General features: G+C 39.6%; 1 protein-coding gene across 3 annotated transcripts in view; it reads left to right on the top strand.

Moving 5' to 3' along the window:
• Window positions 1-13265, top strand: part of LOC124595664 (transcription factor A, mitochondrial) — a 102139-nt gene that overhangs the window by 67352 nt on the left and 21522 nt on the right. For 2 of the 3 annotated variants that reach the window (XM_047134509.1, XM_047134508.1), the window contains exon 6: window positions 2018-2041. The exons of the other annotated variant lie outside the window; for it this stretch is intronic. The gene's annotated coding sequence lies outside the window, so the exon portion shown is untranslated. The remainder of the gene's footprint in view (window positions 1-2017; window positions 2042-13265) is intronic. 3 annotated transcript variants of the gene reach the window in all.

Here is a 13265-nt window from a genome sequence, read left to right on the forward strand (position 1 = left end):
GATGGGATATTAAATGTACACAGAGAAGGGCAACATGAATGGTCACAGGTTTGTTTGATGTGTGGGAGAGTGTTACAGAGATGCTGAAGAAACTGTACTGACAGTTACTTGAAGATAAGATGCCACCTATTCTGATAAAGCATACTTATAAAAAGTTTCAAGAACCAGTTTTGATTGATGAATCTAGGAATATACTACAATCCCCTATTATCACTCCCATAGGGAATGCAAGGGCAATATTAGAGTAATTACAGTATGCACCAGAGGTGTTTAAACATCTATTTCTCCTATGAATGGTGCAAGAAGAGGCCCTAATAACTGGTGCAGTTGGAAATACCCTCTGTCATACACTTCACATTGATTTGCAGAGTATGGATGTAGATAGAATCCTTGCCTAATTGTGTACGTTGATCTTCTTTTCTCTGCCCACCTCTTTCCATCCTTTATTGATTTTTCTGTTTGTTTTTGTCTTCTTCCGGCCACTTTAATTTTCTGATGTAGTACAAGGTTATCATCATTATGTATTTTTCTCTGATTTTTTCCATGTATATACCAATTGTCTGCTCTTTCTTGGCTGCCCATTATCTTTTTGCTCCATCTCTCCATTTTTTCTTATCCATATTAGCACGTATTGCCATGTACCCTATCTCCAATATACATATTCCAAATTTATTTGCCCATATTTTTCTTTTAATATCATACTGACTCTATTCCAGTCTGCTATTTTTACACGTGTTCACTCTTTCCTTATTTTTTCTCCGTACCTTTCTCTGTAGTTTGTTGCATATGGCTGTCTTTGATGTGTCAATACCAGTCACTTCCTGAAAACTGTATGGCTTGCACAAAAACTTATTCCATGTATAGTTTGTGTGTTCTCCTTGTCACTGCTCATGACTCTTATGGCTGTGACTGTAAAGTACACAAGAGATCACTATACTTCTACAATAGGAAGGCAACTGGTTGAATTTAGATGCAGGTCAGTCTTTGTATACACCCTATAAACATTACACCCCAATAATCTTACCATTTAATCTGGATATCCAGAAAAAGAACTTGTCTGTATTGTTTCTTGAGATGTGAAAGATAGTTTGTCAGTGAAAGGTATTGAAATTTCTGCTATCATACTCAAAAATGTATAACATGTTGTTCTTCTGGCAAATAAAATCATGAAGAAATTGATTCACATGCATGATATCCTTGTCATTTAACTGATTTACAGAGCGGTATTTTGAAGAAAAAAATTGTAAATTGTCAAGTCATTATTGTTGCACATTAAATGGACGCAGGGTGCAGGTTACTGCTAATTGCAGAGGTGCATATTCTGCTTCACATTGTTCAGTGTCATGTTGCACTTATCTCTGACATGGTTCAGTACATGCATTGAAGAGATTAAAAAAAAAACTGAAGAGAGAGTTTCATTTCATTTCACACATTTCGTCTTTAAAAAAGTCACTGGAAGATATTTTCAGCTTCTAAATTGCTGTTGGAAATTTTTGATAATGTCTGTCCTCTCTATTTTTCTTTACAGATGTGTGATGTTTGCCATGCCTTTCAGACAAATTACTAAGCCTGAGGCTTTCAGAGATTTTGCATACATTGTTAACTAAGAATACGAGTCTTTCATTTGAATTCCATATCAAGTGGCACGAAATGTATCAAGTTACAATATAGTGCTTATTTAAGAATTCCTCTGATTTAATTTGTCCTCGAGATGATGCTGTTCCATGTTTCCTTAAGGCAAAGATCAGTCCTAGTCATTGTTTACAGTATCCAGATTCTTGCAAGCTGAAGCTAATTAAGTAAATATGGCAACAGCAGAAAATGTTGAAACTGGCAAATTTCAGGCATTATGAACCACAGCTTCTGCCATGACTTAAAAGAAAATGATTTCAAATCCAGAGTACATGTTCTACTGCAGTTGCTCCCCCTTCCAACTATTGTTTATTTTTATGTAGCTTCTAGCAAGCATTGATTACATAATTGATGTACATTAGGATATTTCCTCTGTTTGTTTCAGAGTCCATGGAACATCAGGCAGCGGGTATGTAGGGTTTAGATTCTGTCATTAAATAGAGTGTGTTTACTATGTAATTTAATTGAGTTTTATTGTGATATCACATGTGACAACATCTTCATAAACATAACCTTGGGAGGGAGGGAGGGAGGGGGGGGGGGGGGGGGGGAGGGAGGGAGAAGAGCAGAATGTTGGCATAATTGTTTTATTAAAATTTTGTTAAATGTTCAAGCATGAATCCATAAAAAGTGGTAAAGCAGTTACTAATGCAGAGATTATTTTGAACACAATAGTGCTCTACTAGGCACAGTCCTGTTGGAAGTGTTATGATGTTTTCCTCTGACCTTTGAACTGGCTTACCCAGCCAGCTATAAGGGGAGAAACAGTTCAATGTCACTTCTGAACCACAGTGCAACTCAGCGTTTTTCTTAGCAATAGACATTTCCAGAGGTGAAAAAAGTGATAATTGACAGATAAAAATCCTAGTATTGACTGGAGATTGACCCCTGAGATCTTTAGATTTCTAGCCTGGCACTTTGCCAGTGAGCCATCAAGTCACCACATGAATCTATAGCAGCTTTGAAATAAATTTTCTGCTCTATGTTTTATATGACTGACACTGTATGCCTTAAGTTTTTACGGGAATGACACAAAACACAGATAAAGTTGGTAAAAACTATGCAGTCGTTGAAATCCTAGATGTAGCAGCAATGGTTAGATCAACCAGATGATTTACATACATACTTACTTACTCTGCTAACCACCATATGGGGCATGGTGGAGGATCCCTTGTACCACTACTTGTACTTTCCTTCCCTGTTGCACTCACAAATGGAGTGGGGGAGAAATGACTGTATGTATGCCTCTGTATGAGCCCTAATTTCTCTTATTTACCATCGTGGTCCTTACACAAAATGTAAGTTGTTGGCAGTAGATTGTTCTGCTGCCGGCTTCAAAAACCAGTTCTCTAAATTTTCTCATCAATGTTGTGTGGGAAGAACATTGTCTTCCCTCCACGGATTCCCACTTGAGTTCATGAAGTATCTCCATAATAAACAAGTATTGATCAAACATACTGGTAACAAATCTAACAGCCCGCCTCTGAATCGTTTTGAAGTCTTCCTGTAATCTGACCTGGTGGGGATCCCAAACACCCTAGCAGTACTCAATAATGGATTTTGCTACAGGTCTATATGCAGTCTCCTTTATAGGTGTGCTCCACTTTCCTAAAATTCTCCGAATAGACCAAAGCTGACTATTCGCCTTCCATATTGCCGACCTTAGATGCTTGTTCCATTTTATATGCTTTTCAGAGTTACGCGAGATATTTAATTGACTTTTTTTCTTTTGAAGCAACACACCACCATTTGACTGTTTTATTATTTATTTAAATACAACCCAGGGTTTGGCTTGTTATGCCATTTTCAGGTATTTGATTTTACATCTGTAGTCTGTAACATATATTGCAGGACACTTAACATGGTGCCAAGCTCAAAGCTGCCCACAAATAAAGAATATATATATATATATATATATATATATATATATATATATATATATATATATATATATATATAAAAACAAAGATGATGAGACTTACCAAACAAAAGCTCTGGCAGGTCGATAGACACACAAACAAACACAGTCTGCTCCAGTCCTGAATCCCTAAACCATTACACCAACAACCTGAAAACAGCTTTCGCATCCCGCAACTACCCTCCCGACCTGGTACAGAAGCAAATAACCAGAGCCACTTCCTCATCCCCTCAAACCCAGAACCTCTCACAGAAGAACCTCAAAAGTGTCCCACTTGTGACAGGATACTTCCCGGAACTGGATCAGACTCTGAATGTGGCTCTCCAGCAGGGATATGACTTCCTCAAATCCTGCCCCGAAATGAGATCCATCCTTCATGATATCCTCCCCACTCCACCAAGCGTGTCTTTCCGCCGTCCACCTAACCTTCGTAACCTCTTGGTTCATCCCTATGAAATCCCCAAACCACCTTCCCTACCCTCTGGCTCCTACCCTTGTAACCGCCCCCGGTGTAAAACCTGTCCCATGCACCCTTCCACCACCACCTACTCCAGTCCTGTAACCCGGAAGGTGTACACGATCAAAGGCAGAGCCATGTGTGAAAGCACCCACGTGATTTACCAACTGACCTGCCTACACTGTGACGCTTTCTATGTGGGAATGACCAGCAACAAACTGTCCATTCGCATGAATGGACATAGGCAGACAGTGTTTGTTGGTAATGAGGATCACCCTGTGGCTAAACATGCCTTGGTGCACGGCCAGCACATCTTGGCACAGTGTTACACCGTCCGGGTTATCTGGATACTTCCCACTAACACCAACCTATCCGAACTCCGGAGATGGGAACTTGCCCTTCAATATATCCTCTCTTCCCGTTATCCACCAGGCCTCAATCTCCGCTAATTTCAAGTTGCCGCCACTCATACCTCACCTGTCATTCAACATCTTCGCCTCTGCACTTCCGCCTCGACTGACATCTCTGCCCAAACTCTTTGTCTTTAAACATGTCTGCTTGTGTCTGTGTATATGCTGATGTGTGTGTGTGTGTGTGTGTGTGTGTGTGTGTGTGTGTGTGCGTGAGTGTATACCTGTCCTTTTTTCCCCCTAAGGTAAGTCTTTCCGCTCCCGGGATTGGAATGACTCCTTACCCTCTCCCTTAAAACCCACATCCTTTCGTCTTTCCCTCTCCTTCCCTCTTTCCTGATGAGGCAACAGTTTGTTGCGAAAGCTTGAATTTTGTGTGTATGTTTGTGTTTGTTTGTGTCTCTTTCGACCTGCCAGTGCTTTCGTTTGGTAAGTCATATCATCTTATATATATATATATATATATAAGCTGAAATTCATCACATCAACTATAAATTTTTTCTAAGCCATCTTGTATCCTTCTATAGTTAGTCAATGACTAAACCATTCTGTACACTACAGAATCATTAGCAAACAGTCACAGATTGCTGCTCACCCTATCTATCAGATCATTTATCTATACAGGGTGTTACAAAAAGGTACGGCCAAACTTTCAGGAAACATTCCTCACACACAAATAAAGAAAAGATGTTATGTGGACATGTGTCTGGAAATGCTTAATTTCCATGTTAGAGCTCATTTTAGTTTCGTCAGTATGTACTGTACTTCCTCGATTCACCGCCAGTTGGCCCAATTGAAGGAAGGTACTGTTGACTTCGGTGCTTGTGTTGACATGCGACTCATTGCTCTACAGTACTAGCATCAAGCACATCAGTACGTAGCATCAACAGGTTAGTGTTCATCACGAACGTGGTTTTGCAGTCAGTGCAATGTTTACAAATGCAGAGTTGGCAGATGCCCATTTGATGTATGGATTAGCACGGGGCAATAGCTGTGGCGCGGTACGTTAGGATTGAGACAGATTTCCAGAACGAAGGTGTCCCGACAGGAAGACGTTCGAAGCAATTGATTGGCATCTTAGGGACCACGGAACATTCCAGCCTATGACTTGCAACTGGGGATCACCTACAACGACGAGGACACCTGCAATGGACGAGGCAATTCTTCGTGCAGTTGACGATAACCCTAATGTCAGCGTCAGAGAAGTTGCTGCTGCACAAGGTAACATTGACCACGTCACTGTATGGAGAGTGCTACGGGAGAACAAGTTGTTTCCGTACTGTGTACAGCGTGTGCAGGCACTATCAGCAGCTGATTGACCTCCACGGGCACACTTCTGCGAATGGTTCATCCAACAATGTGTCAATCCTCATTTCAGTGCAAATGTTCTCTTTACGGATGAGGCTTCATTCCAACATGATCAAATTGTAAATTTTCACAATCAACATGTGTGGACTGACAAGAATCCGCATGCAATTGTGCAATCACGTCATCAACACAGATTTTCTGTGAACGTTAGGGCAGGCATTGTTGGTGATGTCTTGATTGGGCCCCATGTTCTTCCACCTACGCTCAATGGAGCATGTTATCATGATTTCATATGGGATACTCTACCTGTGCTGCTAGAACATGTGCCTTTACAAGTACGACACAACATGTGGTTCATGCACGATGGAGCTCCTGCACATTTCAGTCGAAGTGTTCGTACGCTTCTCAACAACAGATTCGGTGACCGATGGATTGGTAGAGGCGGACCAATTCCGTGGCCTCCACACTCTCCTGACCTCAACCCTCCTGACTTTCATTTATGGGGGCATTTGAAAGCTCTTGTCTACGCAACCTCGGTACCAAATGTAGAGACTCTTCGTGCTTGTATTGTGGACGGCTGTGATACAATACGCCATTCTCCAGGGATACATCAGCGCATCAGGGAGTCCATGCGAGGGAGGGTGGACGCATGTATCCTCGCTATCGGAGGACATTTTGAACATTTCCTGTAACAGTGTTTGAAGTCATGCTGGTACGTTCTGTTGCTGTGTGTTTCCATTTCATGATTAATGTGATTCGAAGAGAGCTCTAACATGGAAAGTAAGTGTTTCCGGACACATGTCCACATAACATATTTTCTTTCTTTGTGTGTGAGGAATGTTTCCTGGAAGTTTGGCCGTACCTTTTTGCAACACCCTGTATAGAGGGTAAGAGTATTCCTATCACACTTACCTGTGCACTCCTGTTGATACTCTTATCTCTGATGAACACATGCCATTTAGGACAACGTACTATATGCTATTACTTAAGAAGTCTTCGAGGCACTCTCATATCTGGGAACCTGTTCTGTGTGCTCTCACCTTTGTTAACATTCTGCAATGGTGCACTGTGTCAAACTTTTTCTGGAAATCTAGGAATATGGAATCTGCCTGTTGCCCTTCATCCAAGTTTCGGCAGGATATCATGTGAGAAATTTATTATATTCAAACTCAGAATATCTTTTAAGAATACTGCAGCAAACCTATGTTAATAATAGTAATTTTCTGGATTCATTTTCTTTACCTTCATATGGATAAGAATCACCTGTGCTTCTTTAGTCACTTGGGCTTTACACTGGATGAGATATTTATGATAAATGCAAGCTACCTAAGGGGCAATGCTGTAGAGGACCCTCTGTAATACTGAATTGATGTTTTCATCCAGAGCATGTTACTTACTTATTTTCAGCTCTTTCAGCTGCTTCTTGATGCAATGGATGCTTTGTACAATGTCCTTCATACAGGATTCTGGATGATGATCAAATGATGTACCACAGAGTATGCACAGCCACAAAAAAACATAATCCAGTGTGTACCCATCCACTGTATTAACAATGTTGTGAAAAGCATAAGCCAATGTTTGCCCATCCAGGGCAATAACTAGTGTCACCACTAGGGTTTACTACCTAGAAAAGAATTTCCATAATTTGCTCATACAACCACACTATGCAGGGACACACAAAAGTGTAATTCAATCACAAGGATTCATCTACTGTCTCTGCACAAACCAAAATCAAAGTGTGCACACTGGAAATTCTGTATAAGCTAACTACCTAAAGAACATATCTACACGAACAGCTGGTTTCTGATTGCGAGGAAGATGTAGAACAACCTGTTACACCATAGGTCTCCCCACTAAGAAAATAGATGTGTAAAAATAACTTACTTAACAAATTACAATTTTTTTTATAATCTTCAACTTTTGATAAATTATTTTAATTGCTATAATTAATCTGTCATAAGACTGAATTCAATATCGTTTTTCCACACAGCAGAACATGCATGATCATACATAACTGAAATCATTTTAAGTTTGTGATTACTAATTTAACAACAGTTTCAGTTCTCTTTTGCTTATCTTTATAATGTACCATATTCCTCAAAGGCAATTAGCTTTACACTGCTTTTAAATCACTGCATATACCAGCCCCATGTTCTCAAAGTTATTGAAATCAGGGTATATAAGACCTGGGACAACCGGGAGATCCGGGAAAAACCCGGGAATTTTTTCATCCGGGAGAAAACTGGGGAAAACCCGGGAATTTTTTAGAATTCCGGGAATTTTCCATTGTTTTTGTTTTCAGTTAAATTTTTGTAATTTTGACTGGTAAGAACCGATACTCTAACAAAGGATATTACTGTATCCCGCTACTGCAGGATAATACTGCAGCAATAAAACATGAACGAGAGAAAAAAACGAAAATAAACTTCAATTGCAAAGGAAATATGCCATATACAGCAACAAAACACAGTGCTCATACAAGCGTCTGCCTACAGCAAAATGTGTCAAAGGCTATGCTTCGTAACAACAAATTGCCACTGATGAGCGTGACGTCACAGCTGTTTACATTAGATTCGTTTTAGCACTAACGAGTGGGATCATGCGCATGTGCAGTTGAGTAGTACCTTCTCCCGCTTCTGGCTACAGAAATGTGGCTGTTGGCTGTGTAAGCAGTCGCAGCAAGCAGCTAGAATGCTAGATGCTACCGGGAAAAATTTTACTGAAGTGCCCAGGCTGCCAGATTCATGCATGCACAGCAGGCCCAGATCTAGGGGGGCGGGGGGGGGGGGGGGCAAATTCATATTCCTGAGGGAAAAAATCATGTTTCACAAAGCGACTAGCATCCAGCGCACGTTAGTCTATCGATTATTCGTATGACTTTGAAACACATTCCTGTCGGTTTTTGAACACATTCTAAGTTGATTTCTGAATGAACCGTAAGTTGATTTGTGAATGCTTGCATAGTGTACATGATGTCTTTGTCAGGGGAATCCTCGTCGCATTAGAAACAAACTTTCCTACAGACAAAAGGGGCTGTACGAGCTGAGCGGAGTAAGGCCGAACGGATGAATGCCAACCGCTCTCTGATTGTGTGGTTGATTGGGTTTGCGAATGATGAGCGTTGTTATAATTACTAGTGACATCCACAGACTCGGACTACAGGAGTGAAAATAAACGAATAACAGCCTTCTCAGTGTATCCAAGAAAATGAAAATTTGACAGAAAATTTTTGGTCAGATCGCTATACTAGTAAGGGCCAGTTGTACTGTCCCCGGCTAGCAGCTGCATTAAGTTCTATTCTGGAAGAAGCTGGAAAACGCATTGTACGAACATGTAACAACGCCTGACCGGAAACTGGGAAACTGGAGCGTATGAATGAAGTGTGAAACTATTTCCTAACGTAAAGCTTTTTGCTTGTAGCTGGTCTAATAGGCATTTGATATTGGTACCTTGTGAATTATATTCTGTCATTACAAAAAAGACAGTTTGTGCCAAAACAGTCACATTTATTTGATGTGTGTTACAATTGTTGCAGTATTAGAAAGGCCTATTTTGTTTTATCTAGCAGACAGTGACAAAATAGACGTAATCAGTTTGGGAAACCACACTAGTCTTGAGTCGTATTTGTATTAATAGCTTTTTCAGCATTAGACAACAGCATATCGACGTTTCATGCAGCAAAACGTTTGATGAACTTTGAGGTAATAGATTCTTTTGCAGAAAGGAAAGCACGCCATGTAAAGCTGTAGCAAGATTAGAGAGAAAAAATTCTAGGAGCTAAGGACTGAAGAAATGTGTATTGTCTAGCTTGTCTCATGTCTTTACTGGGTTTATGTATCCTATATTTAATTTTATGCCACACAAAGCAGCAAGTTGTTAACCGATAGGGAATAAAGAGTGCAGATTTTCGAAGAGTTTTTTTAAAAAAAAGAAAAGAAAAGGGACAGGATGTCAAACCGGCTGACTGTAAGCAGGAGAGGTACCACAGGACATTCTAATTCCCACTGTCCTGAATATGGTTTGATGGCATCCCTCACAAAATATACACGTTTCCATTCCACAGAGCGAAGTACAGTGACGTGTGATAGAAGAATGCTGTGTGAGGAGGCGAGGCACTACACTTTGGCACACTTACGACCAAATGACACGTGTTACATTTCCTCGAACACATATGTTTTATTCATCAAACTCTTCAGAAAGATGTGCACTACAAAATGAACATATTTTTGAAAATTCGATTTTTTTAAATTATTGACGTCCTATCTCAAACGCTCGAGGGAGTGGCAGGGTATTGCCCAGGTTCGGAATTATCGTAGATCCAGGGCTGATGCGCAGAGCAGTCTGAGTTACAGTGGGGAAGTGGGTAGTCTCCACATGACCCATGTTTAGATTTAGTGAATTTGCTGTTTCCTCTTTGTTTACTGCTCTCACGTCAAATAAAAAAACAGATTTTTGTGCCCGGGAGCTATCAAGTGAATTAAAATACATTCACATAATTACGGAAGGCTAAAATGTGTTACTAGCTGCAGATTTTATTTTATTTCCACCTTTCTGACAGTCAAGTATTAATTGCCTTGCAGAACAATGAAGTCATTTTTGTCAGTTTGCTAACGGAATTTTCTTTTATTAATCTTTTCCGCTGAGGCAGACAATATATTTGAAATAAAGTGTTTAATTCCACACACTGTTCGCTGCATTTCAGGTGCACGTTTTCAACTTCTAGCACGTATGGCATTATGCCATAATAAAGAACCAAACATGCGTTAACACAGTACTGGTACTTCAAGAAAATTTACATCCCGAAAACCACATTGAAAACTTAATATCAGATCGTGGCCTACTTCACTGGGAATCTGGACATACGAATGTGCACTTTAAATGTGCACATTTTAGTTTGGGTCATGCAATTCCAATGCTCTTGGAGTATCCTCTGATGTCTTGTTTCTTTTATGATATAATGTAAGATCTTTTAATGTTTTACACGTACGAACATACGGGCTCCCTACAACATCGTAGCTGCGCAAGCGCAGTGACGCCTGTCATCTGGCACTCTCTGGCATCTTCAGAAACGAATCTATTACTAACAGGTTGCGGGAAAATATTCCGGATGGTGGTTTGAAAAGCGTTACCATCAAAGTACCATACTGGCAGTTACACCGGAACTATGTGCGAGAATGTACGACGAATCTCTTAAATCACAGAGCATTTCACTCTCATTTAAAAATCAGCTCTTCAATGACGAGTCATTTAGATGAATTTTGAGCCCAGATCAGAAATTTATGTCGTTATTTAAAATTTTACTGGCACATTTGTGTGATATACCTTAAATTGTAATACGCGCATAAAAGACCAACATTATATGTGAAAGCTTAGCTTCTCTTGCAGCGTATTAATCTTATAGACAAATATTACATGTGAAAGCTTTGCGTTTCGTGTATCAACACTATGTATATTAAATTGAACCATTAACTTTTTCTGTTTGTGTGTTCGTGCTACTTAACATTGATGTTGCTATTGGCTGAGTACATCACGTGTCCTAAGCACTGAATAACTGCAGTCATCGGCTGGCGAGATCACGTGACTTGAGCTATGACTGGCTTACAAAAACGCATCGCAATTTCAATTTCAATGCTTCAGAAAGTAACATGCGGTGTTTGGTGGAATTCAAATTTATACTTTCGTAATACGAAAATATGCAGTGTACATGTTGCTGCACATCAAAGATCTCTGGGAACGTGTTTTTTCCCTGTGTTTAGTTTTCGATAGTGCCGGGAAATTCTACACCTGTGTATAAAACCATAATCATTCAAAGGACTGATAAGTTATACAGTTCCGAGAGAAAATATACTGTCAGTTAACAGGGAAAAAGTATGTTTTCACCCGGGAGAAAGTGTATTTTTAACCGGGAAATCCGGGATTTTTTTTTCCTTGACCTCGTATACACCCTGTGAAATTTATAAGGTTTACGTTTTTACTTGCTATAAGGAGCTACACACTGACATTTCACTCTGCGCTATTTTCCTATGACTTCAAATCTCACATATACTGTGAGTCAACACACAAATCCATTTGCTTTTGAATGCTTTGGAGGATACTTCATTAGCATGACTTAGTCACATTAGTGTGTCCTACCTTTGGCATTTGTAATAACTGAGCTCACACCTTATTATATGGGTAGGTATTGTGTTCTTATACTATAATCTTTGTCATGAAGTTGTCCCTTTCCTTACCCTGCTACATAAAAGAAACTGTACAGGTCATCTCTTCCTTGGGCTCGCTCACTGTCTACACATACATAACTGGAACAGCACAGGTCATTCCTTATGTAGATTCACCTTGGACCATTGCTTCATTGCTTCTCATCCATCCATTTCCTCTCTCATACCAACATATCACTGGGCCCACACTATCATGGAAATTTGAAATTGTACATACAGCTTTTAAGCCTTACTTCTATAACTTTCAATGACCTAGTTTCCCCATATCCTAATGACTTTACCCAGCTATTTCAAACATATGTTTCATGACATAGTAAAAGGCTATTTGCCCGTTGTTTATTTATTGTTATTAAATCAATAAGTTTATATATTTTTGGATCATTGAAGAGGTCAAAATCCACTCTGACGTAGCACCAATATCCTCTACATATACAATAAGGTAGCTGCTCACTTTCTACTGTTACTCTTTGTTTTATCTTTTTTAAAATTGCAAAGTACTAGACCTATTACTTTATAGTTCAGTTTTTCCTTCTTATGTTAAAAGACAAAATATATCCATAATTACTGTGTTTTTATAATACCTGCACAAATCCTCTGTTCAGAGATAATTAGAATTAACAAGTCATCAGCACTCTCCTATCGTACATTTAATTTGACATTACTGACATATGCATATCAGCATAATATAAATGATTTTTCTCATTCTCTTTGAGTCACAAAAAAGCTATTGTCTTTGTCAATATGCCTTATGTGAGTTACCTCGTATCTCTTGGCTCTACCTGTGAAAACAGGTTATGATTATCACTTTGTGGCCAGATAAAAGAAGGCTTTCAGTGATAGAAACATATGAATCTGGAGAAACGGAAGATATGTAGTACTCCAGCTAGAGAAGAACCGAAGGAAATATTAGAGTAAGCATGTTCGGAATAAAGAAGATATAAAGACAGATTCCCATTTCTCCTCAACTTCTTTCAACTGTTTTTTCCATCATTTACATTGCTAGCAGAGGTGCTTGCTCTGTGCCTTCCGAAACAGTGCCAAGCCATATTGCCAAAGTATAAATGCCACTGCCAGAACAGGTGGAGAATCTTGACAGCATTGCACCTTGCTGATGTCCTTGCTCAAGCTTTTCCCATTGTGTCTGAAAAAACCAGACTCAATGTGTGCACAGTGAAAATTCTGTATATGCTAACTATCTAAACAACACTTTTACACAAACATCATTCAGGTTATGAGGAGATGGTGGAGCAACCTGTTACACCACAGGGTGCATAATATTGGCTTAAAAAGAGGGTGCTAGGGACAAGAGCCACATAGAATAA

Source organism: Schistocerca americana, chromosome 2, assembly GCF_021461395.2.
Source record: "Schistocerca americana isolate TAMUIC-IGC-003095 chromosome 2, iqSchAmer2.1, whole genome shotgun sequence".
Classification (NCBI taxonomy): domain Eukaryota; kingdom Metazoa; phylum Arthropoda; class Insecta; order Orthoptera; family Acrididae; genus Schistocerca; species Schistocerca americana.